General features: G+C 43.2%; 1 pseudogene; it reads right to left on the bottom strand.

Annotated features, from left to right (window-relative positions):
- Nucleotides 1-19,703: 19,703 nt before the first annotated feature.
- The window catches only part of LOC123594352, a 65,761-nt pseudogene continuing 62,043 nt past the window's right edge, over nt 19,704-23,421 (bottom strand).

Below are 23,421 nucleotides of genomic sequence, written 5' to 3'. Positions count from 1 at the left end.
CTATTAAATTTGGTACTTTTTTTTTTTCTAACCACTCAACTATCTGTGGGCAAATGATATATTTACCTGTGAGCGGAAAGCCTCCATTCGTTAAGCTAACTCAAACTGCAAAAAACAGTTCTGACCTATGAAATAAAAAGTTACGGTGCAGGGGTGCCTGGGTGGCTTGGTCGGTTAAGCATCTGACTCTTTTTTTGCGTTGTTTTTTTTTTTTTTTAATTTTTGAGAGAGAGCGAGAGAGCGAGAGCGTGCATGTGAGAGATGGGTAGGGGCAGAGAGAGCACAGGGCAGTGGGTCTGAGGCGCCCCTGACTCTTGGTTTCAGCTGAGGTCCTGATCTCATGTGGGATCGAGGGATCAAGCCCCCACTCTGGGCTCAGTGCCGACAGTACAGAGCCTGCTTGGGGTTCTCTCTCTCTCTCTCTCTCTGCGCCTTTCTTGCTCACCAACACACATGTGCTCTCCCTTCCTCTCTCTCTCTCTCTCTCTCACACACACACAATAAATAAATCAGCCTGAAAAAAGTTCAAGCGCATAATTGCTTTTTACATTTTCAAACACTCCAATCATTCTGTCTTCCAGTGGGCGCATACTTCCCCTGGGTATTAAGATTTCTGGCAGACCAGAGTCCAGAGTTTGTGGACACAAGAAAAAGCATTGAGGACGGTGTTACTCAGACTTCTTTTCTTTGATTCCTATTCAGGAGGACATGAATAAAAGGACTATTTTTACTCCTCTCTGGGCCATCTCTTATCAGTCTACTCTGTATGGCGAGTGAGACGTGAATATTTTAGAGGGGAAGAAATTTCAAGGAAGGATGCACAAACTCTTAAGGGCTCAGCTAACACAGATCTCCCCTCTTACTATCACATTGAAAACTGCACAGCTTCTCCATAACACTAATCACTGTTTGGCTCATTTGGCAGGGACCCCAAGTCCACAGCCTTGGCAAAACTCAGATTTTTAATTGCTCCTGAGCTGTACTTCCAAATGTGCCTCTCCGCTTTCCACATGATTGAAAGTGAAAAGACCGGCTGGCTTCTTTACCTGTTTTCACAGAAAATCACCTCCCAACTACGATGACCAAGAGTTCAGCAACTTTGCTGTAGATCTGAAAGGCCGTGGAGGGTTGTGAAGTCACGGAGGACAAGGTGTTCTTTCTCTCCACTGGCTCTCACCCTCTTTCTCCTTATGTCGCTAGATCATCTTCTCTCCTTTTCATATGTACTGGTTTCTTCTCACCCAAAAGCCCTTTTGGATTTTAATTTTTGAAAGTATGCCTTAAAAACTATAAATCGAGGGGCGCCTGGGTGGCTCAGTCGGTTAGGCGTCCGACTTCGGCTCAGGTCATGATCTCAAGGTCCGTGAGTTCGAGCCCCACGTCGGGCTCTGCGCTGACAGCTCGGAGCCTGGAGCCTGCTTCAGATTCTATGTCTCCCTCTCTCTCTGCCCCTTCCCCACTCGGGTTCTGTTTCTCTCTCTGTCTCTCAAAACTAAATAAACATTTTAAAAAAATTTAAAACTATAAATCCAACTACAAACTAAAACTTTTGGTGTCTGGAGAGAAATATATAGCCTTAAATGCTTAAGCTGAAAAAGAAGAAAAGAAAAATAATTAACGGGATAAGCATCTGACTTAATAGAGGGTTTATAAAACCAATAGTGAATTCTTTGAAAAGACTCATATATGTGCAAACTTGTGGTAAGATTGATCAAGAAAAAAAGCAAAAATACAAAAATACTAAGAATGACAAAGGATACGGGGTGCCTGGGTGACTCAGTCGATTAAGCACCTGACTCTTGATTTCAGCTCAGATCATGACCTTACGATTTCTGAGTTCGAGCCCCACATCAGTGTGGGGCTGACATCCCACTGTCAGTGTGGAGCCTGCTTGGGATTCTCTCTCTCCCTCCCTCTCTGCCCCTTTCTCTCTCTCTGTCTTTCTCTTTCTTTCTCTCAAATTAAATAAATTAAATAAAAACTTTGAAAAAAAGAATGAGAAAGGATACAGGCATTAAAAAGAACTTTGTCCAGGAACCCATGGGGGAGGGGAAGGAAAAAAAAGAAAAGAGAGAGGTTAGAGTGGGAGGGAGCCAAAGCATAAGAGATTCTTAAAAACTGAGAACAAACTGAGGGTTGATGGGGGGTGGGAGGGAGGGGAGGGTGGGAGATGGGTATTGAGGAGGGCACCTTTTGGGATGAGCACTGGGTGTTGTATGGAAACCAATTTGACAATAAATTTCATATATTTAGAACAAAACAAAACAAAACAAAATCAGGAAATTATTCTGAATAAAGTATGCATTTTAATTAATAAAAAAAAACTTTGTCCATACGCTAAAAATTTCAGGCAAAAAATTAAAAATATGACCCAGCAATAGCACTGCTAGGAATTTACTCAAGGGATACAGGAGTACTGATGCATAGGGGCACTTGTACCCCAATGTTTATGGCAGCACTCCCAACAATAGCCAAATTATGGAAAGAGCCTAAATGTCCATCAACTGACGAATGGATAAAGAAATTGTGGTTTATATACACAATGGAATACTACATGGCAATGAGGAAGAATGAAATATGGCCCTTTGTAGCCACGTGGATGGAACTGGAGAGTGTGATGCTAAGTGAAATAAGCCATACAGAGAAAGACAGATACCATATGTTTTCACTCTTATGTGGATCCTGAGAAACTTAACAGAAACCCATGGGGGAGGGGAAGGAAAAAAAAGAGAGGGAGGGGGCCAAATCATAAGAGACTCTTAAAAACTGGGAACAAACTGAGGGTTGATGGGGGGTGGGAGGGAGGGGAGGGTGGGAGATGGGTATTGAGGAGGGCACCTTTTGGGATGAGCACTGGGTGTTGTATGGAAACCAGTCAGACAATAAATTTCATATTTAAAAAATAAATAAAAATATGTACAAGAAAATTTCAGGAAAATGCTCAAATTCCTAGAAAAATATAAAATTAACTCAAGATGAAATAAAGTGTCTAAAATACTACTTTATTTTTTTTTATTTATTTTATTTTATTTTTTTCTAAGAGTTTCCAACTGATATATTTTTTTTAACGTTTTATTTATTTTTGAGACAGGGAGAGACAGAGCATGAACAAGGGAGGGTCAGAGAGAGGGAGACACAGAATTCGAAACAGGCTCCAGGCTCTGAGCTGTCAGCACAGAGCCCGACGCGGGGCTCGAACTCACGGACCGCGAGATCATGACCTGAGCCGAAGTCGGCCACTTAACCGACTGAGCCACCCAGGTGCCCCAACTAAAATGCTACTTTAAAAACTCCTTTCACAAGGAGGACATGTACAAAGAACATACACATTTCTGTAAGTGATTCCAGAGGGGAATTGCCCAACTCTTTTTATGAGACCAGCATAAGCTGGATGTCAAAACCCACCTTTGACAGTATGAGAAAGGAGAATCATAGGCTATCTGAATGACTGATGTAATGCAAAATACTAAATCAAATACTACCCAGTAAGACAGCGTAATGTAAAATAAAAGTAATACATCATGACAATATTGGGTTTATCCCGGCAATGGAAGCTTGGATGAAATAGAAAATCATCTGAATACACGCAAATGTGTTTAATGAACTTTTAAACAATTCCGAGCAAGATTCATACTTAATGTAAGAACGGTAAAAGCGTTTCCTTATGGAGCAGGAACAAAAGACAATGGACTGTGTTATCAGAAGTTCTATATCTACAATTGTCATAATGAGCACAGTAAGGAGAGAAATCAAAGATGCGAGGGCTCAAAAACAAGAAATAGTAAACTGCTGTTTTTCAAGAGTGAGATTATTGTCTCTATCGAAAACCCAATTTATTAGAGTTTGTAAAAAGTTGAGCAGGATGCGGGGGGGGGGGGGAGTTGTATTCAAGAATAGATTGCCCTCGACAATAGTTTGTTAATGGATAAAGAATATAAAAAGGTGCGAATGGTGACATCCGAAACATAAAAAGGTGGAGACTCAAAGGGTAGAGTGATCCAAGTTAAGTTGCTATCAGCTTAAAATAAGCCATTATGTCTATAAACAGTGTTGTGTAAGCTGCACGGGAACCAAAAAGAAAAAGCCTACAGTAGATACACAGAAGATAAAGAGAAGCGAACTAAAGCATATCACTACAAAAAATCAATTCACAGGAGTGCCTGGGTGGCTCAGTCGGTTGAGCCGTGACTTCGGCTCCCGTCGGGACCTCACGGGTTCGTGAGTTCGAGCCCCATGTCCGGCTCTGTGCTGCCAGCTCGGAGCCTGGAGCCTGCTTCGGATTCCCTGTCTCCCTCTCTCTCTCTGCCCCTCCCCCACTTGCGCTCTGTCTCTCTCTCTCAAAAATAAAAGAAACATTACAAGATTTTTAAAAAATCAAGTCACAAAAGAAGACACGAAGAGAGGAAGAAAAGAAAAAGGAGCCAGGGAATAATGAATAAGTGGCATTAATAAGTCCTTACCTATCAATAATTACTTTAAATGCACATAAATGGCTTCAGTTCTCCAAACAAAAGACAAAACTCAGCTATATACTGCCTACAAGAGACTCGCTTCTGTTCTAAGGACACATTTGTTAACGTATCTGAAGGGAGAAATCAGCAGTGGTACAATAGTGTAGGACTTCAGTACCTCACTTTCAACAACGAATGAATCTTCCAGAGAGAAAAGCAATGCAAAGATGTTGGACGTGAACTGTACGTTAAACCGGAAGGACCTAACAGACATACACAGAACATTCCATCCAACGGCAACAGATACACGCTCTTCTCAGAAGCACACATGAAGTATTCGCCAGGATAGGTCATGTTACATCACAAAACAAGCCTTAGCAAATTTGAGAAGATTAAAATCACGCCAAGTATCTTGTCTGACCACAATAATATAAAGCTAGACATAAGTAGCGGGAGGAAGATAAGACAATTGATAAAGATGTGGAAATTAAACACCACGCTCCTAAACAGCCAATGGACCAGAGAAGAAATCAAAAAGAGAATAAAAAAACATCTTGAAAGAAGTGATCACGGAAACAGAGCATACCAATACTTACGGGATGTAGCAAAGGCAGTTCTAGGAAGGAGAGTTATAGTGATAAACACCTACATTAGGAAAAAAGAAAGATCTCAAATCAATAACCTAACGTTACACCTCAAGGAACTAGAAAAAAAGCAAACTAAGCCCAAAGTTAGCAGAAGGTAGGAAATAACAAAGATCAGAGCAGAAATAAATGAAATGGAGACCAGAGGACAATAAAAAAAAAAAAAAAAAAAAAAAGATTAACAACATGAAGGGCTTTTTTTTTTTTAAAAAAAAAAAACACAAACCAAATTGACAATGCTCTAGCTAGACTGATTAAAAAAGGGAGAGGACTCCAACATATAAAATCATAAATGAAAGAAGAGAGATTACAACTAAAATAAATGTGTGTGTCTATAATTAACCAAATCGAGGGTTTCCGGGCCATTACTTTGTTGTTATAAATTTGTATTAGATTAAGAATCATTTTAGAAACGAGCAGAGCCAATGTAGCAAGAAGTCAGCACCTGTGAAGGCAGTCGGGATCACTGGATGGGCTGAGGACCAAGAAAAGGACAATCCTCCCTGTGAAAAGAAACCTTAACCTCTCATTCCTTAACGACCCCCTAGGCCCCCCCCAGGCCAGTCCCTGAAACAGCTACTCCCCCAAAAAACCCCAGGCCTGATCCCCACCTGTCTTGTCAACAGACCTTAGACCAACCCCTAGCAAAACCCGCAACTGCAAATCCCACTGGAGGGCAACGCATTCCGATGCACCTGCAACTTTTTACTCCTTGGAATTCTTGCCACTGACCCCTCTCTTGATTGATAGTACTATTTTTATCCCCACTGGTCACTCTCTTGATCAATAGTACTATTTTTATCCCCAGCAGCAGGCCAAAGTTCCCTAAAGGTTCTACCTTATAGATTCCCTTATGCGGGCACTTCCTTGAATTCTGACACTATTAAATTTTCGCTAATTCTTCAAACTCTTTCTTCCTGACATCACGTACCCATGATTCTTCTCCTACTTCTATGTAGGGGCGTCCTCCTCTGGAGGCGCATCAATAGAGTTTCTCAAGACTCGGTTTGTTTGAGGCCCCTTTTCCCTCTCTCTCTCTCTCTCTCTCTCTCTCTGTAACTCTTCCTATGAGGCAAAGTCATCCACATCCAAGGATGATTGTTATTTTTTTAAACATTTATTTTTATTTTGGAGAGAGAGAGAGCACAAGTGGGGAAGGGGCAGAGGGAGATTGAGAGAGAGAGAGAATCTCAAGCAGTCTCCACCCTCAGCACGGAGCCCGATGCAGGGCTCGATTCCATGACCCTGGGATCACGACCTGTGCGGAAATCAAGAGTTGGACCCTCAAGCTCCTGAGCCACCCAGGTGCCCCCACAGGTGATTATTAAAAACGGTATAACCCCATCCCAAATCTCCCCTCTGAGATTCAGACCAGTGCATCCAACGTCAGACACCCCAATTCAACGGGTCCACGTTGGACTTTATGCTTTCTCTCCAATGTCTGATCCTCTCTTAGTGCCCCTTACTGTTTTGATTGTTTCCAGTAGGCTCCATGCTGGGTGTGTCAAAGCTCAGGTCAAACTTCATTTCCTGAAGGAAGCCAGGTAGAAATGCTTTTCTACCCGCACCAGAGTACAGGCCAAAGGAGGCCTCCAGGGCAGGAAAGGAAGGCATTTGTAGAACCTTGTTTTCTCATTCTTCCCTACATCTGTTTTATATATTGGTAACTTGGGAGCTCTATTTTCCAAAACTCCCTGCATCTCCTCATATCGCCACAAGGTCACAGCCGTGTTTCCCTGGGAAACACGGGTCCATGGTTTTGTATCATGGCCAACTTGGCAGTTGACAACTGACTCAACTTTGAGATATAAAGGACAAAAAAATCCATCCTTTCCTTGTCCCCATTGATCTTGAGATCAAGGAGCTGTTATTCTTATTAGGCACTAAGGAGCAGAAACCAAGAACTTCCCTTTTTCAGCCCGGATGGACACAGATCTCCAACAGTTCAAGACTGGGTCTAAATTTAGAATTGCTAACGTTGGAGTGTTTGCTTAGTCCGACAAGTACACTATTCTCCTGAGTCTAATATTTAAAGCCTACCTACTTGTTTTTCCCATTCACGAATCGCTACAGACTGTGACTGCTAGTCAGCTGGGAGTTCTAATCATAACCCTTAAAAATGCTCAAGTCATTCTGACTTGGACCTTCTTCACCCAAAGACATAACCAACGTATTTTACTTTAGCAAAACGTACTTACCATTTTCCCCATGCAAGTCTGTCTTACATGTCTCCTGGTTTCTCCCCAGAATTTAGTAGTGAAACTGCCATTAATGGGAACACATTTTTCTAGTTGTCCCAATTTGGAAGAGTCACAGGAGCCACATTGCTAAGTTGTGATGACACATTGGGCTGTGGCTGAACTGCCCCAAACAGGAAAATATAAACTGTAACAATCTACTCCAGAAATGGGAGAATGGGCCACCTCCTTAGATTTGATTAGATATTAATCATGTCAATCATTTAGGGGCCCCCGCCCATTTTTCAATCATTTAGGCACCCCCCTCCCTGTTTTTTCCAGCTTTCTGGAGATGTAATTGACATATGACGTTGTGTAAGTTTAAGGTGTACAATGTCGTGATTTTATATATGTATATATTGCAAAATGATTACCACGATAAGGTGAATTACCTCACCTCCATCACCTCACATAGTTATAATTTGTGTGTGTGTGTGTGGTGGGAACTTTTGCATTCTGCTTCATTAGGGACTTCCAAATACACAATATGGTATTGTTGTCATGCTGTCCATTACATCCCCTGAACTTAATCACCTTATAACTAGACGTTTGTACCATTTGACTACTTTCATCCATTTCCCCCACTCTACACTCTCTCGCCTCTGGCAACCGCCAATCTGTCCTCTGTTTCTAGGAGTTCAAGTGTTTTAGGTTCCACGTATATGTAAGATCATACAGTATTGGTCTGTCTCTGTCTGATTTATTTCCGATTTAGTTCTCTGATTTCTTTAGCATGACGCCCTCAAGTTTCATCCACGCTTTTGCAAATGGCAAGATTTCATGAGTTTTTTTTTATGGCTGAATATAAATATGAAGAGTATATCCAGGGGCGCCTGGGTGGCTCAGTCAGTTGAGCGTCCAACTTCGGCCCAGGTCATGATCTTGCAGTTCGTGAGTTCAAGCCCCACGTCGGGATCTGTGCTGACGGCTCGGAGCCTGGAGCCTGCTTCGAAGTCTGCGTTTCCCTCTCTCTGTGCCCCTCCCCCGCTCACACTCTGTCTCTCAAAAATAAATGTTTAAAAAAATTTAAAAATGAATATATATATATATATATATATATATATATAGTCTTTATCCATTCATCCAGTGATTGATGGACACTCAGTTTGTTTTCATGTCTTGGCTTTTGTAAATAATGCTGCTATGAATATGAGTTTGCAGATATCTCTTTGATATGATGATTTCATTTCCTTTGCATATACACCCAGAAGAGGAATTGCTGGGTTGTAGGGTAGTTCTATTTTTAACTTTTTGAGGAACCTCCGTACTGTTTTCCATGGCGGCTGCACCAGTTGGCATGCCCACCAGTGGCGCACCAGGGTTCCTTCTCTGTACACCCTCCTGAGCACTTGTTAATGTCTTTTTGATAATAGCCGTTCTAACAGGTGTGAGGTGATGTCTCGCTGTGGTTTTGATTTGTATTTCCCTGCCGATGGGTGATGTTGAGCGCATTTTCGTGTCCTTGCTGTCCATTTGAGTAACTTCTTGGTTGTGACAGTTTCTATCGAATTTCTCAGTGAACTCGTTGCATTTCTCAGCTCTTGGATTTCGGTTTGTTTTTTTTTATGGTTTCTATTCCTTTGCTGAGCTTCTCATTATGTCCCTGCATCGTTTTCCTAATTTTGGTGTCTGCCTGTGTGTCCTTGTCGTTCACTGAACATCTTTATGAGGGTTATTCTGAATTCCTTATCAGAATTCCTTGGTGGTTGATAGATCTCTCTTTCCTCACCGTCAGTTATCGGAGCTTTGTTAGTATCTTTGGCGATGTCACGTTTACCTGATTTCTTTTTCCATGATCTTCGATCCCTTGCATTGGTCTCTATTCATCTGAATAAGGGGTCTCCTCCCGTAAACATTACAGATTCACCTGGGCAGGGATAGTTCTGCACCACTTGGCTCAGCCTGGCTCCCGGGATGGGTCAGTCGGTGCCATCCTTGGGAAGGCGGAGCTTCCTTTTGGGGGTCTCTATTTGGGCAACATGCCGCAGCCTTGGGGGTGGGGTCTCACATGCTGTGATCCCCAGTGGTGCTCTGTGATGAGGCAAGGATTCGCGCCGTGCCCCGGAGTCGGGCTGGGCTGTAGGCTGGGCTTCGTGCTCAGGTAGGCCCGTGGTTGTGCTCGGTTGCTGGTTGGGCTCACTGGCTGGACCCTTCGGTCAGGAGGAGCGTCCAGTTGTGTCTTGCAGTTGGGTGGGGCCAAAGACTTGGCTCCACGGTTGGGTGGGGTCACTTTTCCCGGGCTTTTTGTGGTCGTTGTTGTGGGGAGGGGCCGCAGGGAATGCGTCATGACTGGACTGCATCACTGGCTGGGCTCTGAGGCTGGTGGGGGGGACTGTGGACTAGCTTCTGAGGCCGTCCAGTGTCACTGTTAAGGCTTTCCGGTTATTCAGAGCCAGAGGCTCTATTCTTCACTGTTGAGCTGTACCGCCGGCTTCATTTCCTGCCCAAGCATGGCTATCGGATGGGCTCTGTAGCTGCCCAGATTCTCTTGGCAGGTGACACTCCAGGTGGCAGTTGGGGCTTCACATTGGCTTTCCTGCCCGTGTGGCTCTGAACCAGGCAGAACTGCCCACTATGCTCCCCGGTCATACGGGGGCCACTAGCTCGGCTCTGGGGCAGAGTTGCTGGCTGGAAGCCCTTCTGGAGCACAGCCGGGGCCTTATTGCCATCATGGTGCATGTATCATCCGTCCTGTGACGGAAGGCTTCGACTTGCTCGTCCATAGATGCTAATGTACTCAGGCCAGATTCACTCACAAAGCCACACAGGCATTCCCGCAACACCACACGGCCAAACACACCAACTTGCGCGTGGTGGGGCATTATCCACGTCTTTTGGTTGACTGCAGTCATTCTAGGGAAGGCCCACCGACAACTTTGCGGCTTGCTACAGTGTAGGGCCTGAATCCGTAGGCCATACTCACACGCAGCCTGAAAGGGCACGACTGGATTGGAGAAAAGAACGTGTCCCGATCAAATGGTTAAAGTCCCAAGAGCTTGGCAGAAGTCTTCTCAAGACTGGGTTTTCCGCTTGCCGGGTAATCATACACAGGTGAGGGCAATGCAAATACATTTTTTCCTGAAAGGTAAGCTACGGTTACCAACGCCAAGGTAGAAAACAAGACAGGAATTGTTGTGACAAACAAAGAGCCATAAGCAATCGCAGCACCGCTAAACCCAGAGATCGCGCCAAGCTTCAGGTTATAGGGATGACTCCCTAAGGCCAGAAAGGGTGTGTTATTACTTTAGGTTCAAGTTCTGAGCGCAGTTTTTTCAAAACCAGAAATAACATCCTTTGCAGAATTCAATTTCAACTTGGCAGTGGAGTCACTTTGTTTTCGTGCTGATTCACCCAGAACATGCCGAAGAAAGTACCGGCAACAATGTTCATGAAGTTCTTGATAAAGCAGGAGACAGAGAGAGTGGTCTTTGAGGCTTTTCTGAATGGTTTCTCTAAATTCTTCTTGAATTTGAAAGACGAATCTGCACTCCTTCAGGCTCTGAAGGTCAGGCTAGACCAGTTACGACTTTTCCAGGAAATGAGTCATAGTAGGACCAGGGGACTCATTTCTAGAAGCCGGGAGGGACGTTTCATCCAGAGCCTGTAGGTGGGGTTTTCCCTCACAAAAGACTTCAGGGAGTTCCAGAGGCGTGTGCAAACTTGAGATGGGAATAGTCAACCTGACACAAGCTTGCCCTGGGGATTCTGCCAACTCTCTTAACTCTTGCCTTGGTTTTCCCCACCTGGCACGGCTGGTCCTTCCCATTCCTTCTCATTCTTCTCTCATTTTCAGCTCACTGTCCAACATTCCTCCCTACAAACTCCAAATCTTAAAACCTGAGAATTATTAAATAAGCATCATTTAGAATTCTCTCTTCCTGGAAGACATGGGAGGAGGCTGCGACAGCCATGGAGAATTCCTAAGAATCATCGCTGGGTGGTGGGCGGGCGTGGGGGGTTGTGCATTCATAATTCTTTTGAAATTTGTCTTCTCTATAGAGTGAAATTTATAGTTTTTGTGTTAACATTCAGTTAAGTGGCTTCACTTCCTTCCTTCCTTCCTTCCTTCACCGAAAATGTATTATGCGCCTACTGTATGCCAGGTGTGGTGGCTGGGAGATCCCGCGATAGAAGACACAGTCGCTACCCACGAAGATTTTTATGGCGTGGCGAAGAAGGTAAGAAACATGATGATGATAATTACCCAATTCCTGGAGCCCTGAAAGATGAGTAGTAGTTAATGAGGAGGTGATGTGTATGCGTGTGTGCGCCCTCCTTTCAGTTGTTCAATGTCTCTCCTTCTCATTAGGTTGTGATACTCAACACTGACAACATTGTTTCCAAGCAAAGCCTTGGGCTCAGGAGTCTCCATACGAGGATAGAGCAAACCGATACGTCACACTCTCCCCAGAAAAGGGTGAGGAGACAGCGGAGAGATCACAAGGAGGGGAGCTACTGGGATTTTCAAACGTGAGGAACTTCTGGGGTTGCTCAGTTTTACAAAGGCTCAAGTTATCACCCAAAGTCACTTTCTAAAGCTTATGACATGGCAGTAGGATTCTGTAGGCAGAAGAGTGAAGTGGACCAAGCTTTCCTCAGTCTACCTTTTCGTCTCTCTGGTACCCCCAAGTTTTCTTCTCCCTTCCCCTGCTTTCTTCCCAATGTTCAGGAAAGAAGCAGCAGGTTCAACTCTTCTTTGGGTTGTGTTTTATTGCTTACCCCTCACAGGGACATACGCACCTCAGTAAATGGCAGTGTCTTCATTCAAAGTCGAAATCTGTAACGGAATGTATTTGGAAATCAGGGGGTAGGTGGGAAGGAACCCTTCTGGTGTCTTAACCCTTGCCCTGGTAGGCAAACACCTCTTCTGCCCATCCTGCCCATGTCTTGAAGGAATGATCTTGGCACTTCATGGCACTGAGGAGCAAAAGGGAAACCTATCCTACACACCTTCAACTGTAGGTCAGGGTCCATCAAGGTGAATTCCAACGGCTGCCCAAATTCTGTAGCTCTATTGGAATATAGTTGCATCTAGTGTTAGGCAAACTGAGTAAACTTTGCACTAGTTTAGAAAGAGCTGATGTCGCGGGACGGATGATCTCTCCAGCTCCAAAGTGCCACAAATTCTATGAATTGTATCCCTATTAAGTTCTAGTTGTGACCTGGGGATAAGGCTAACAGAATAAAATTAAAAGCTTAAGTTTGTCTTTTTTCATCTAAGTTTGTATGACGAAGCCATGCACGATATGTTAAAAAGTCCACCCTCCGATGAATATACAAAATGTGAACTAAATCTCCCTGCCACTCCTGGTTTCTCTACCCAGAGTCAAACACTGTTAATATTCTCTTGTAGATCTGCTCAGATATTTTCTGCGCATGCACAAAAATCTTAGTCTTTTTAAGAGAAGAATTTTTCCATTATGCAGGACTGCTAGAAACAGACACAATGAATAATATATTTTCTATTTTAGTGTATTTAACTTATTATTCTTTCTACTGTTTCTCGTGTTAAAATTCTTGTTCTTAAAATGATTTTCTTAAAAAACGCATACATATAGGCGGCATAATATTCTCGGATCATTTACATAAACTGGAGAATTTGGGGAACATTCGATTTTTACTGGTAGTTGAGTTCTTTTTCAAAACACACTTACATAACCTCAGATATATTTACACTTAAGTTAAAAGTGAGCAAATTCATGTCAAGCATATTTTTAATCTGTCTTCAGAAAGGATCACACATGGGGGCGTCTGGGTGGCTTAGTCGGTTAAGCGTCCAACTTTGGCTCAGGTCATGATCTCACGGTTCATGGGTTCGAACCCCGCGACGGGCTCTGTGCTGACAGCTCGGAGCCTGGAGTCTGGAGCCTGGAGCCTGCTTCAGATTCTGTGTCTCCCTTTCTCTCTCTCTCTCTGCCCCTTCCCCTGCTCGCACTCTGTCCCTGTCACGCTCTCAAAAATAAATGTTGAAAAAAAAATAAAAAAAGAAAGGACCACACACGTCAGGTGGTTTGTATTCAAATGCTGATGTCTCATTCATGGATCCATATTACTTTATAAAATATATAGTTTCAAAAATTCTGTCAGTGTGCCTTCTCGAAACCGTGACTGTTTGACACATTCGTAACTTCCTGGCATGAGGCTTTTTTGAAGGAACCACCCTAGCTCTATTCTAGGTCTTATGAATGACATATTAGATGATACCGGGAAAACACGACAGCATAGTTAATAGCAATTATCAGATAAGATGTGCGTGATTTTTGTTTTGTGGATTTCTGAAGAGAAGAATCCCAGGGAAGTGATTGTTTAGCTTCCTGAAATGCCTTTTAAACAAGGTTTTTTTTTTTTTTTTTTTAGCTTTGTGGAAAGCCTAGAGGCCGAGCTCTATTGTTACTAAATGCTAAACTGTACCTCCGGCCAGACCTCCTGCTGCCTGAATTGATCCTATTAACCAGATTGTTGCTAGGTTTCCATTTCAACCTGAAATGACTCCCCCAGAGATGAGGGAGGGGGTATTTTGAGATGAAAACCCCAGCCCCTGGATACAGTTTTTATATCAGCAACAAGGTATGTCCCTGAAGAGAGTGTGAAACAGCTCGTACAAATGAACAGCGGTTTGTCGCTTTGGCTTTCAGAATGCGTGTAGGTGACACGCATGGCACCAAGGCACATGGGGCTGTCGGCTGGGGCCCTGGGGGTTTCCCTGCACCCACACGCCCTCTAGATGGCTCCAGATGGATAGAAAACTCGAAACTTCTCCTTCCGGCATCAAGAGGCAGGTGATGAGCATTTGCTGAGGCGTGTGACACAGAAGAAGCACTTGAACGTTAGGCGAGGACAGCCACCCTTGTTCTGTTCCCAGTAGGATGTAAAGGGAAAGCCCCACAAAATAGCAAGATCAGACCTGTGGAAACACCGAGCGGCTATAGCTGCAAACCTTATGTAAGTGCCTCTCAGGGATGCACCAAAGGAGAAAAGAGAAGGGGAAAGAGAGCAGACTAAGTAAGGGAAGCCTAAGGAAAGGTACTGACATTTTTGTGGGGTGGGGAATAGTACTTGGAATCCAAAGGGATCAGAACGTTAGCGTGTTCAAGTAGTGTATTGGATCCAGGAAGACGAGGGGCCAAGTCAACAGTTAGGGAGAACTACAACAGAAGGGGAAAATTTGTCTACAGCGCTTTTTTTTTTGGGGGGGGGTGGTTGAAGACAAAGGAATTCGACCTATGATGGCGTATGCTGATTCTGAGGAAAATCTGGAATCATGGTGGGGTAGACTGTTCCGTTGATGGGCTCCAATGAAACACACCTCGCGGCATTCATACCTTGTGTAGGCTTCTTCCGAACGGACTTAGGTTTGCCCATCTGACTGGCTTTGGCCAATGGAACGTGAGCAAGCAAGATGACAAGGAGGCTGGATGAATCCTCTACGTTGGAACTTGCCCTATGGGAAGACTGCATCTTGGGGTGGAAAGAGGACACAGGGAGAGAGACCGTCGGTGGCGAGAGGCCACTTTACATGGTACTGCCCCAGCCAAACTCCCAATGGAATGCAGCTCCCTGAGTGACCTCAGCGATACTACGTAGAGCAAAAGAACCTTCCAGCTAATACCAGCGAACCCACAGAGTTATGAGAATACTGAATTGTCATTTTAAGAAACTAAGTTTTGGTGGCTTACGATCCAGCAGCAGATATCTGAAACAAATAGTCATGGGAATGCCCTCCTTTTCCGAAGGGGAACCTGGGACAGAAAATGGCCAAGGAATTTGCCCAAAGTCCTGCAACTAGTTAGCGAAAGAATGGGGACTAGAACTCAGATCTCTTGACCAATCCAGTACCCAAAACACTACTATCAATATCTAACACTCCGTAAAGAATTTCTGCATGCCAGGCACTACAGGAAGCATTTTATATTCACTGAGGCAGATACTACCATTATCCCCACTTTATAAGCCAGGGAACCAACGTTTAGAGAATAATTTGCCTGAAGTCACACAGCAGGTAAATGATAGAGCTTAGGCTTCTAAGCCTGCACTCTGGCTTCACAGATTTGTCTGAAGCAAGTCATTCTTTGCTTCAGATAAATTATAGGTTAAGTCTGAGTAAAATAAAACAGCCTATACAACAGCTCATTTCATCCATGTCTGTCTTATTCGTCAACTCATTTGAATTAAAAAGGAGTTGATCCCCACTAACTACTGTTGTTGAGGATTAAATCAGCTGGGCCTTGATCCTGTTCAGATATATGGTCTGCCACTTTGGGGATTTGGAAACCAACATTAACACCTTGTCACTACTTAAATGTTTGGCAAAATTCTCTCTTTCTGTAAGTTCATATAGAACTTAAACCCGTGGCTTTTTTTTTTTTTTTTTTGCAATAAAAGTATCCATATGGTATTTTCTCGGTTACATTTGAATGATTGATATGTTATTTAGCAAGAACTGTTTGCTTCATAAGGAGCCTTAAAAATGCATATCTTTTATGCTTGAAAAATGTTTTTGGCAACTGAAGTAAGGCATTTAAGTATACCTCTTCTATAAAGCCTTTCTTGGCAAATCCTGGTCCTTAATGGCTCACTCCTTTATCCATTCTCCTTATTCAGTATATATTAAAGCGTTCTGGTGTGAATACACTAGACACAGGGGCACACAAATGAACAAAACAGAGCCCTGGTTTCACAAGGTCAGGGTAATGGCAATATATGTGGACGTGTCCCGTAACAAAGGTTCGGGTGAAGTGTTCTTCATTGTTCATGAAGCCAATTTTGATTAAGTGCTGACCTTGGGCCAGATAGAGAGCAGAGAGATAGACACAGCTCCTGTCTTCAAGATCCCACAGCCCAACGGGGGAGGCCACTCGTGGTCTGGTAGACCCATTGAGAGAAGTGACGGGAACAAAAATGAGGAGGCTGCTGGAATCAGCTGGGGAGAGAGAGCTGGAGAGGGAGTATTGCTAAGAAAGGAAGATGGGGGAAGATCTCGGGCATGGTAACATTTAAACAGCCAGACAGACGTGTGGAGGAGGGGAGAGGGGAGGAGACGCGTTACAGAGCCAACTGAAAGTGCAAAGGTGCCGGGGAAGAGGCGGGCCTGGGACTGGGGCCTGGGGAGTTCAAGTAGTGGGCAGCGGTAGAGGACGAGCAAGGCAGGGAGTAGATCACATAGGCCTTGAAAACCACGGTAAGAATTGTACTGTCAGTGGGATGAACGGCCGAGAGGGGGACGGCATGGGGACGGTGTGATGCCGAGATCAAGGACTCCGGAGCCATGCTGTCTTGGTAGTGAATGTGCTCCCTTGGGTAAGCAACTTAACCTTTCCGTGCCTCATCGTGCTGATCCGTAAAGTGAGAAGAGGGATACATACTGTTGTGAATATTTAAGGCGTCAACAGACACAGGGAGCTTAGGAGTGCACCTGACATGAAGCATTTGGTCTGTTGTAGCAATTCAGCAAGGAAGGGGCCTGATCCGAGGCACGCTTTTTCAAGATCATTCTTCCTGCAGCGTGACGTCGAAATGTCCACTGACTGATGAATGGATCAAGAAGATGTGGTTTGTATACACGAGGGAGTACTACCCGGCAATGAGAAAGAATGACATCTGGCCATTTGCAGCAACGTGGATGGAACTGGAGGGTCTTCTGCTAAAGTGAAATAAGTCAGGCAGAGAAAGACAGATACCATATGGTTTCACTCATAGGTGGATCCTGAGAAACTTAACGGAAGACCACGGGGGAGGGGAACAGGGGAAAAAAAGTGACAGAGAGGGAGGGAGGCAAACCATAAGAGACTCTTAAAAACTGAGAATAAACTGAGGGTTGATGGGGGGTGGGGGGGGGGAAAGTGGGTGAGGGGCACGGAGGAGGGCACCTGTTGGGATGAGCACTGGGTGTTGTACGGAAAACAGTTTCACAATACATTATGCTTAATTTTTAAAAAGGAAAGAAAAGAGGAGGTTGGGGGAGAAAGGAGAGACCTACCTTTGCTATTTATCTGAACTGGAGACAGGACTTGGACTGGGCTTGGGCTCTTAACTGCTATGCTCTCGTATTAGACCATATTGCCTCTCCAGCCGTATGAGGTCACTTGACAGGTAGCTGAAAGGAGATTTACTCAGCATGGTCAGAAATGGACTTTGGTTGAGTTAGAACAAGCCAGACGCATATCCACCAGGAAGGTTAGTGAAAACAGAAAGATCTCTGAGATAGTAAATCATCCAGGGAGATGGGACTGGTATCTAGAACCAGAGGGACGCTCGGGTGGCTCAGTCGGTTAAGCATCTGACTTCAGCTCAGGTCACGATCCCGCGGTCCGTGAGGTCGAGCCCCGCGTCGGGCTCCGGGCCGACAGCTCGGAGCCTGGAGCCTGCTTCGGATTCCCTGTCTCCCTCTCTCTCTCTGCCCCGCCTCTGCTTGCACTCTGATTCTCTCTGTCTCAACAATCATAAATAAGCGTTAAAAAAACTTAGAACCAGAGTGATCCAGCAGGGGACTAACTGAGCTTCCCTCAGACAAGCTGAGGGAATTTGGTAGAAACCAGTGTAGTTCAATGAGAATTTCTGGGTGTCGACTGTGTGTATGCCCACAGTTGGGCAGACGGTTGGCACAATGGGGTATGGCATGACCCTGATGTACAGCACAATCGTCTTCCCGGTGGGTAACAGGAGTCTATCCTGAATGCACTGACTTCTCGAGTCAGAAGTGAAGGCAGAGGCTCAAGTCTAAACACCGGCAATGACCATTTTATCTATGCTAAAGCGTGACTTTCTTAAGAGTCGGGAAATGATCTTATGTGTATTTTATTTTATTTTATTTTATTTAAAAAAATTTTTTTAACGTTTTATTTATTTTTGAGACAGAGAGAGACACAGCATGAACGGGAGAGGGGCAGAGAGAGAGGGAGACACGGAATCGGAAGCAGGCTCCAGGCTCTGAGCCATCAACCCAGAGCCCAACACGGGGCTCGAACTCACGGACCGTGAGATCGTGACCTGAGCTGAAGTCAGACGCTCAACCGACTGAGCCACCCAGGTGCCCCAATGTGTATTTTAAAAGCTGGTAGCTTTATTGAGATGTAATTCACAGAACATAAAGTTCAATATTTTAAAATATGAAATTCAGTGGTTTTTATGAAGCATACAGTTTGCGTGGCAGTTTGTCTGGCTTCCTTCACTTAGCATAATGTTTTCAAGATTCATTCATGTTGTAGCAGGTGTCAGAACTTTATTCCTTTCTATGGCCAAATAATATTACATTGTACGCCTATGCCACATTTTGTTTATCCAGTTTTCAGTTGATGGTTTTTTCCATTTTTTTTCTTTGAGGGAGAGAGAGAGCTGGAGCAAGTGAGCGAGAGAACAGGGGAGAGGGGCAGAGGGAGAAAGAGAATCTTTCTTATTTTATTTATTTGTGGATTTTATTATTTTATTTTTTTTATATCACTTATGGACAAGTTAGTAAGTTAGTTAACATATACTGTATACAGCGTGCTTTTGGTTTTGGGAGTAGATTCCCGTGATGCATCACTTAAGTAAAACACCCAGGGCTCATCCCAAGACGTGCCCTCCTCAACGCCCATCACCCGTTTTCCCCGCCACCCCCTTGCACCCTCAGTTTGTTCTCTGTATTTAAGAGCCTCTGATGGCTTGCCTCCCTCTCTGTTCGTAACTATTCTTTTTCTTTCCCTTCCCCCGTGGTCTTCTGTTGAGTTTCTCAACTTCCACATATGAGTGAAAACATATGATATCTGTCCTTTTTTTGGACTGACTCATTTCGAGAAGGAGAATCTTAAGCAGCCTCCACGCTCAGGGCGAAGCCCCATATGAGGCTCAGTCCCACGACCCTGGATCATGACCTGAGCCAAAATCAAGAGTCGGGTACCCAACTGACTGAGCCACCCAGGCGCCCCAGTTTTTTTCCAGTTTCGATTTTATGAATGATGCTTCTACGAACATTCATGTCCAAGGTTTTCACGGACATCTGCTTTCCCTTGAGGATACAGCTCAGGATAGAATTTCTGGGTCGTGTGGTAACTGTATGTTTAATTATTGAAAGAACACCTAAACTATTTCCCAAAGGGCCTACGCCCTTTAACATTCCCTCTGTCGATGTGTAAAAGTGTCGATTTCTCCACATTCTCGTCAACACTTATCCTTGTCCATCTTTTTTAGTATAGCCATCCTAGTGCCGTGTTGTTGTTGATTTGTTTGTTTTTGCAGAAAAAAAAACCCCCACTCCACATCGTTGTATTTCAACCTTTATCGAAAAATGTGGGAAGTATTAAACATGTGTAGTGCTGAGCTTCCGATGCTGACCTCCGATCTCATAGGTAAAGTGGGGAAAGAGGGTCAGAATAGAAGTTAAGAGGTACTGCCACTCAAGGACGCTGGGGCCTGCCCCCTTGACTCTTGGCAAGCAGGAGGGGGGACAACTCGGCTTCCTCCTCCTCACTCCCCTCTTCACTCTCTTCTTCATCAGAAATGTCATTGCTTTACGCGTTGCCCCGCGATCCGCGCAGGCCCGGAACCCGACTCCAGATGGAAGGTTACAGGGGGTTGAAGCTGGACGTCCTCCAACCTGAGCGTGAGTTGGACAACTCAGGACAACTCAGGACAACTTGAGGTTGGCCACCGGGACTGCAGTCTCCTGGCGGTCCTGGTTCCCGGCCATGACTTCTAGGACATTACACTGACCTTTGGCCCCCTTGATGAGGCAGAGCGTGGTCAAAGCCAGCACACGCCCCACATCATCCTCTTCCTCTACCTTGAAGGTGAAAGAGCAGATCTGGCTGGATTGCTGACAGTCCACTTAGGAAAAGGAAAAACTGTCCATGGTGACGGGAGGCCAGACCTGCCCACCACCCTCTACCCTGCCCGGGCATGGGCTCGGCTGTCCTGATTCCAAAATGCTAAGGCGGTGGCAACACTGGCGGCCGTGCTGCAAGCTTGCTGTGATTCTGGTTTACATTTCTTCCCTGATGACTAATGATGTTAAGCAAGTGCTTGTTGGCCATTTGTATATCTTCTTCGGAGAAAGGTCCATTCAATCCTTTGCCCCTGTTTTAACTCATTTAATTGTGTGTGGTTTTTTAAAAAAATTGTTAAATGGTGTTCTTTATTTACTCTGGGCACAACGCCCTATCAGATATATTATTTGCAAGTATTTTTCCACTTATGTGAATTGTCTTTTCATTTTCTTAAAGACGTCTGTTGACGCGCAAAAGTGTCTAATTTTGATGAAGTCTAATTAACGTATTTTGTCCTTAATTGCTTATGCTTTTGGTGTGGTCTCTAAGAAGACGTTGCCTAACCCGGGGTCATGAGGTTTTACTCCTTTATTTTCTTCCAAGAGTTTTATAGGTTTGGCTCTTACATTTGGGTCTATGATCTCTTTTGAATTATTTTTTGTATATGGTGGGAAGTAGGAGTCTAATTTCTTTCTTTCTTTCTTCTTTCTTTCTTTCTTTCTTCTGTCTTTCTTCTTTTTTTTTCTTTTTTCTTTCTTCTCTTTCTTTCTTCTTTCTTTCTTCTCTTTCTTCTTTCTTCTTTCTTCTTCCTTCTTATTTCTTTTGTATTTTTTCTTTCTTTTCTTTCTTTCTTTCTTTCTTTCTTTCTTTCTTCTTTCTTCTTTCCTCTTTCTTTCTTTCTTTCTTTCTTCTTTCTTCTCTCTTTTTTCTTTCTTCTTTCTTCTCTTTCTTTCTTTCTTCTTTCTTCTCTTTCTTTTTTCTTTCTTTCTTCTCTCTTTCTTCTTCCTTCTTCCTTCTTTTTTTCTTCCTTCTTTCTTTCTTCCTTTCTTTCTTCTTTCTTCTTTCTTTCTTCCTTCTGTCTTTCTTCTCTCTTTTTTCTTTCTTTCTTCTTTCTTTCTTCTCTTTCTTTCTTTCTTCTTTCTTTCTTCTCTTTCTTCTTTCTTCTTTCTTTCTTCTTTCTTTCTTCTTTCTTTCTTCTTTCTTCTTTCTTTCTCCTCTTTCTTTCTTTCTTCTTTCTTTTGTCTTTCTTCTTTCTTTCTTTCTTTCTTTCTTTTTTGCACGTGGATGTCTAGCTGCCTTGGCTGGCACCATTTGTTGAAAAGACTATTCTGTCTCTCATTGCATTGTCTTGGCACTCTTGTCAAAAATCAATTAACCATGAGATCATACTTATCTGTGATTTCTGCTCTACAACTTAGAGTACGGACTGAGCTTTGAAATTTCCTAGTTTAACTCAATACAGACTTCCATTGTATTTGACCTGACATGACCTTTTACGTCTGCCACTACTGTATCATGCTGATCCTTTGTACCACCAAGCTCCGGGCCTCCCCCCGCCCCACTTACTCCTATCCATCCCCAAAGTTTTGTGTCCCTCTCTGGTGTGCATGTCGACAAAAGGAGCAGAGAGGTGGATGACCTCTGGTGGGCATTAAGGTTTACATATGCTATTCAAGTATAGCAAATGGGTAGAGGGCTAAGCAGGAAATATTTATAGAATGAAAATAAAAACTACATATGCCATCAATGATAATAATGGGAGACTTCACTAGCCTATGTTTAATAGTGGCTAGAAAAAAAATAGATGATCAACAAGGAAATGGAAGATACGAACAATACTATAGACGACTTAGAAAAGACATCTTCGGATCACTCCACGGAACAACGGTAGAATGCACATTCTTTTCAAGTGCACACCAAACACAATCCAAGGCAGACCATATGCAGAGCTGTATAACAAGACTCAATAAATTTCAAAGGATTTAAGCCATACGAAGTATGTTCTCTGACCACAAAGGAATGAAATGAGAAACCGACAACACAAATAATTTGTGAAACTCACAAATATGAAGAAATCAAGTCACGTACTTTTAAATAGCCAATGGGTAAAAGAAGAAATCACAAAGGAAATCAGAAAATACTTTGAGCTGAATAAAAGTGAAGATAAAATATACCAAAACCTATTGGATGCAGTGAAAGCAGTGACTAAAGAGAAATTTATAGCTCTGAACACCTATATAAAAATGATCTCGCGATCAACAACCTATTCTCCCATCTTAAGGAACTAGAAAAAAAGGGAAACTAAACCCAAAGAAAGCAGGAGGGAAATAATAAAGATCAGAGAAGACATTAACGAAATAGAGAATACAAAACCAAAAGAGAAAATCAACAAAACCAAAAGTTGATTGTTAAAAAAGATCAACAAAATGGACAAGGCTTTAGCCAAATCGACCAAGGTGAAAAGAGAGAAAATTCATATTGCTAAACCACGTATGAAAGAGGGACTGTTACCTACAATCTTACAGAAGTCTTAAAAAAGTAGAAATAGAAGGGAACTTCCTCTTTCTGATAAAAGGTATCTACAAAAAATTCACGGCTAACATCACACATAATACTGAATGCTTTCTCCCGAAGATCAGAAACAAAATAAAGGTATCTATTCTAACTACTTCCTTCCAACATTGTACTGGAGGGTCTAGTCAGGGCGATTAGACAAGAAAAAGAAATAAAAAGTATCTAGATTAGAAAGGAAGAAGTAAAACCATTTCTATTTTTACATGAACGGATCTTGTATATAGAATATTTTAAGGAATACATACACAGAAAAACTATTAGAATAAAGAAGTTCAGTAAGGTTGTCAGGTACAAGATCAATATACATCAATTAACTGTATTTTTCTAGGAAAGAAAAAAATATCAAAAAATAAAATAAAATACTTACGAATAAGTTTAACCAAAAAAGTGCAAAATGTATAGTCTGAAAGCTATAAAACAAGGTTGAAAGACAGGAAAGAAAATGTAAATAAGTAGAAAGCCATACTGTGTTCATGATTCAAAAAGCCTAATATTGTTATATGGAGATACTCGCCACGTTGATCTATAGATTTAATGCAATCTCAGTGAAAATCCAAGCAGCCTTCTTTGCCAGCTAATCCTAAAGCTAATCCCAAAATTCATGTGGAAATTCAAAGTTCTCATGATAGCCTAAATGATATTTAAAAAGAAGAGCAAAGTTGGAGGACGCATTCTTTCTGATTTCAAAACTTACTACAAAGATACACTAATAAAACCAGTGTAATGTTGGCATAAAGATAGACATATAGATCAATGGAATAGAATTGGAGTCCAT

Source organism: Leopardus geoffroyi, chromosome X (assembly GCF_018350155.1).
Source record: "Leopardus geoffroyi isolate Oge1 chromosome X, O.geoffroyi_Oge1_pat1.0, whole genome shotgun sequence".
NCBI classification, from domain to species: Eukaryota; Metazoa; Chordata; class Mammalia; order Carnivora; family Felidae; genus Leopardus; species Leopardus geoffroyi.
The sequence above is the reverse complement of the archived record's forward strand: the minus strand, read 5'-3'. Positions and strand labels throughout refer to the sequence as shown.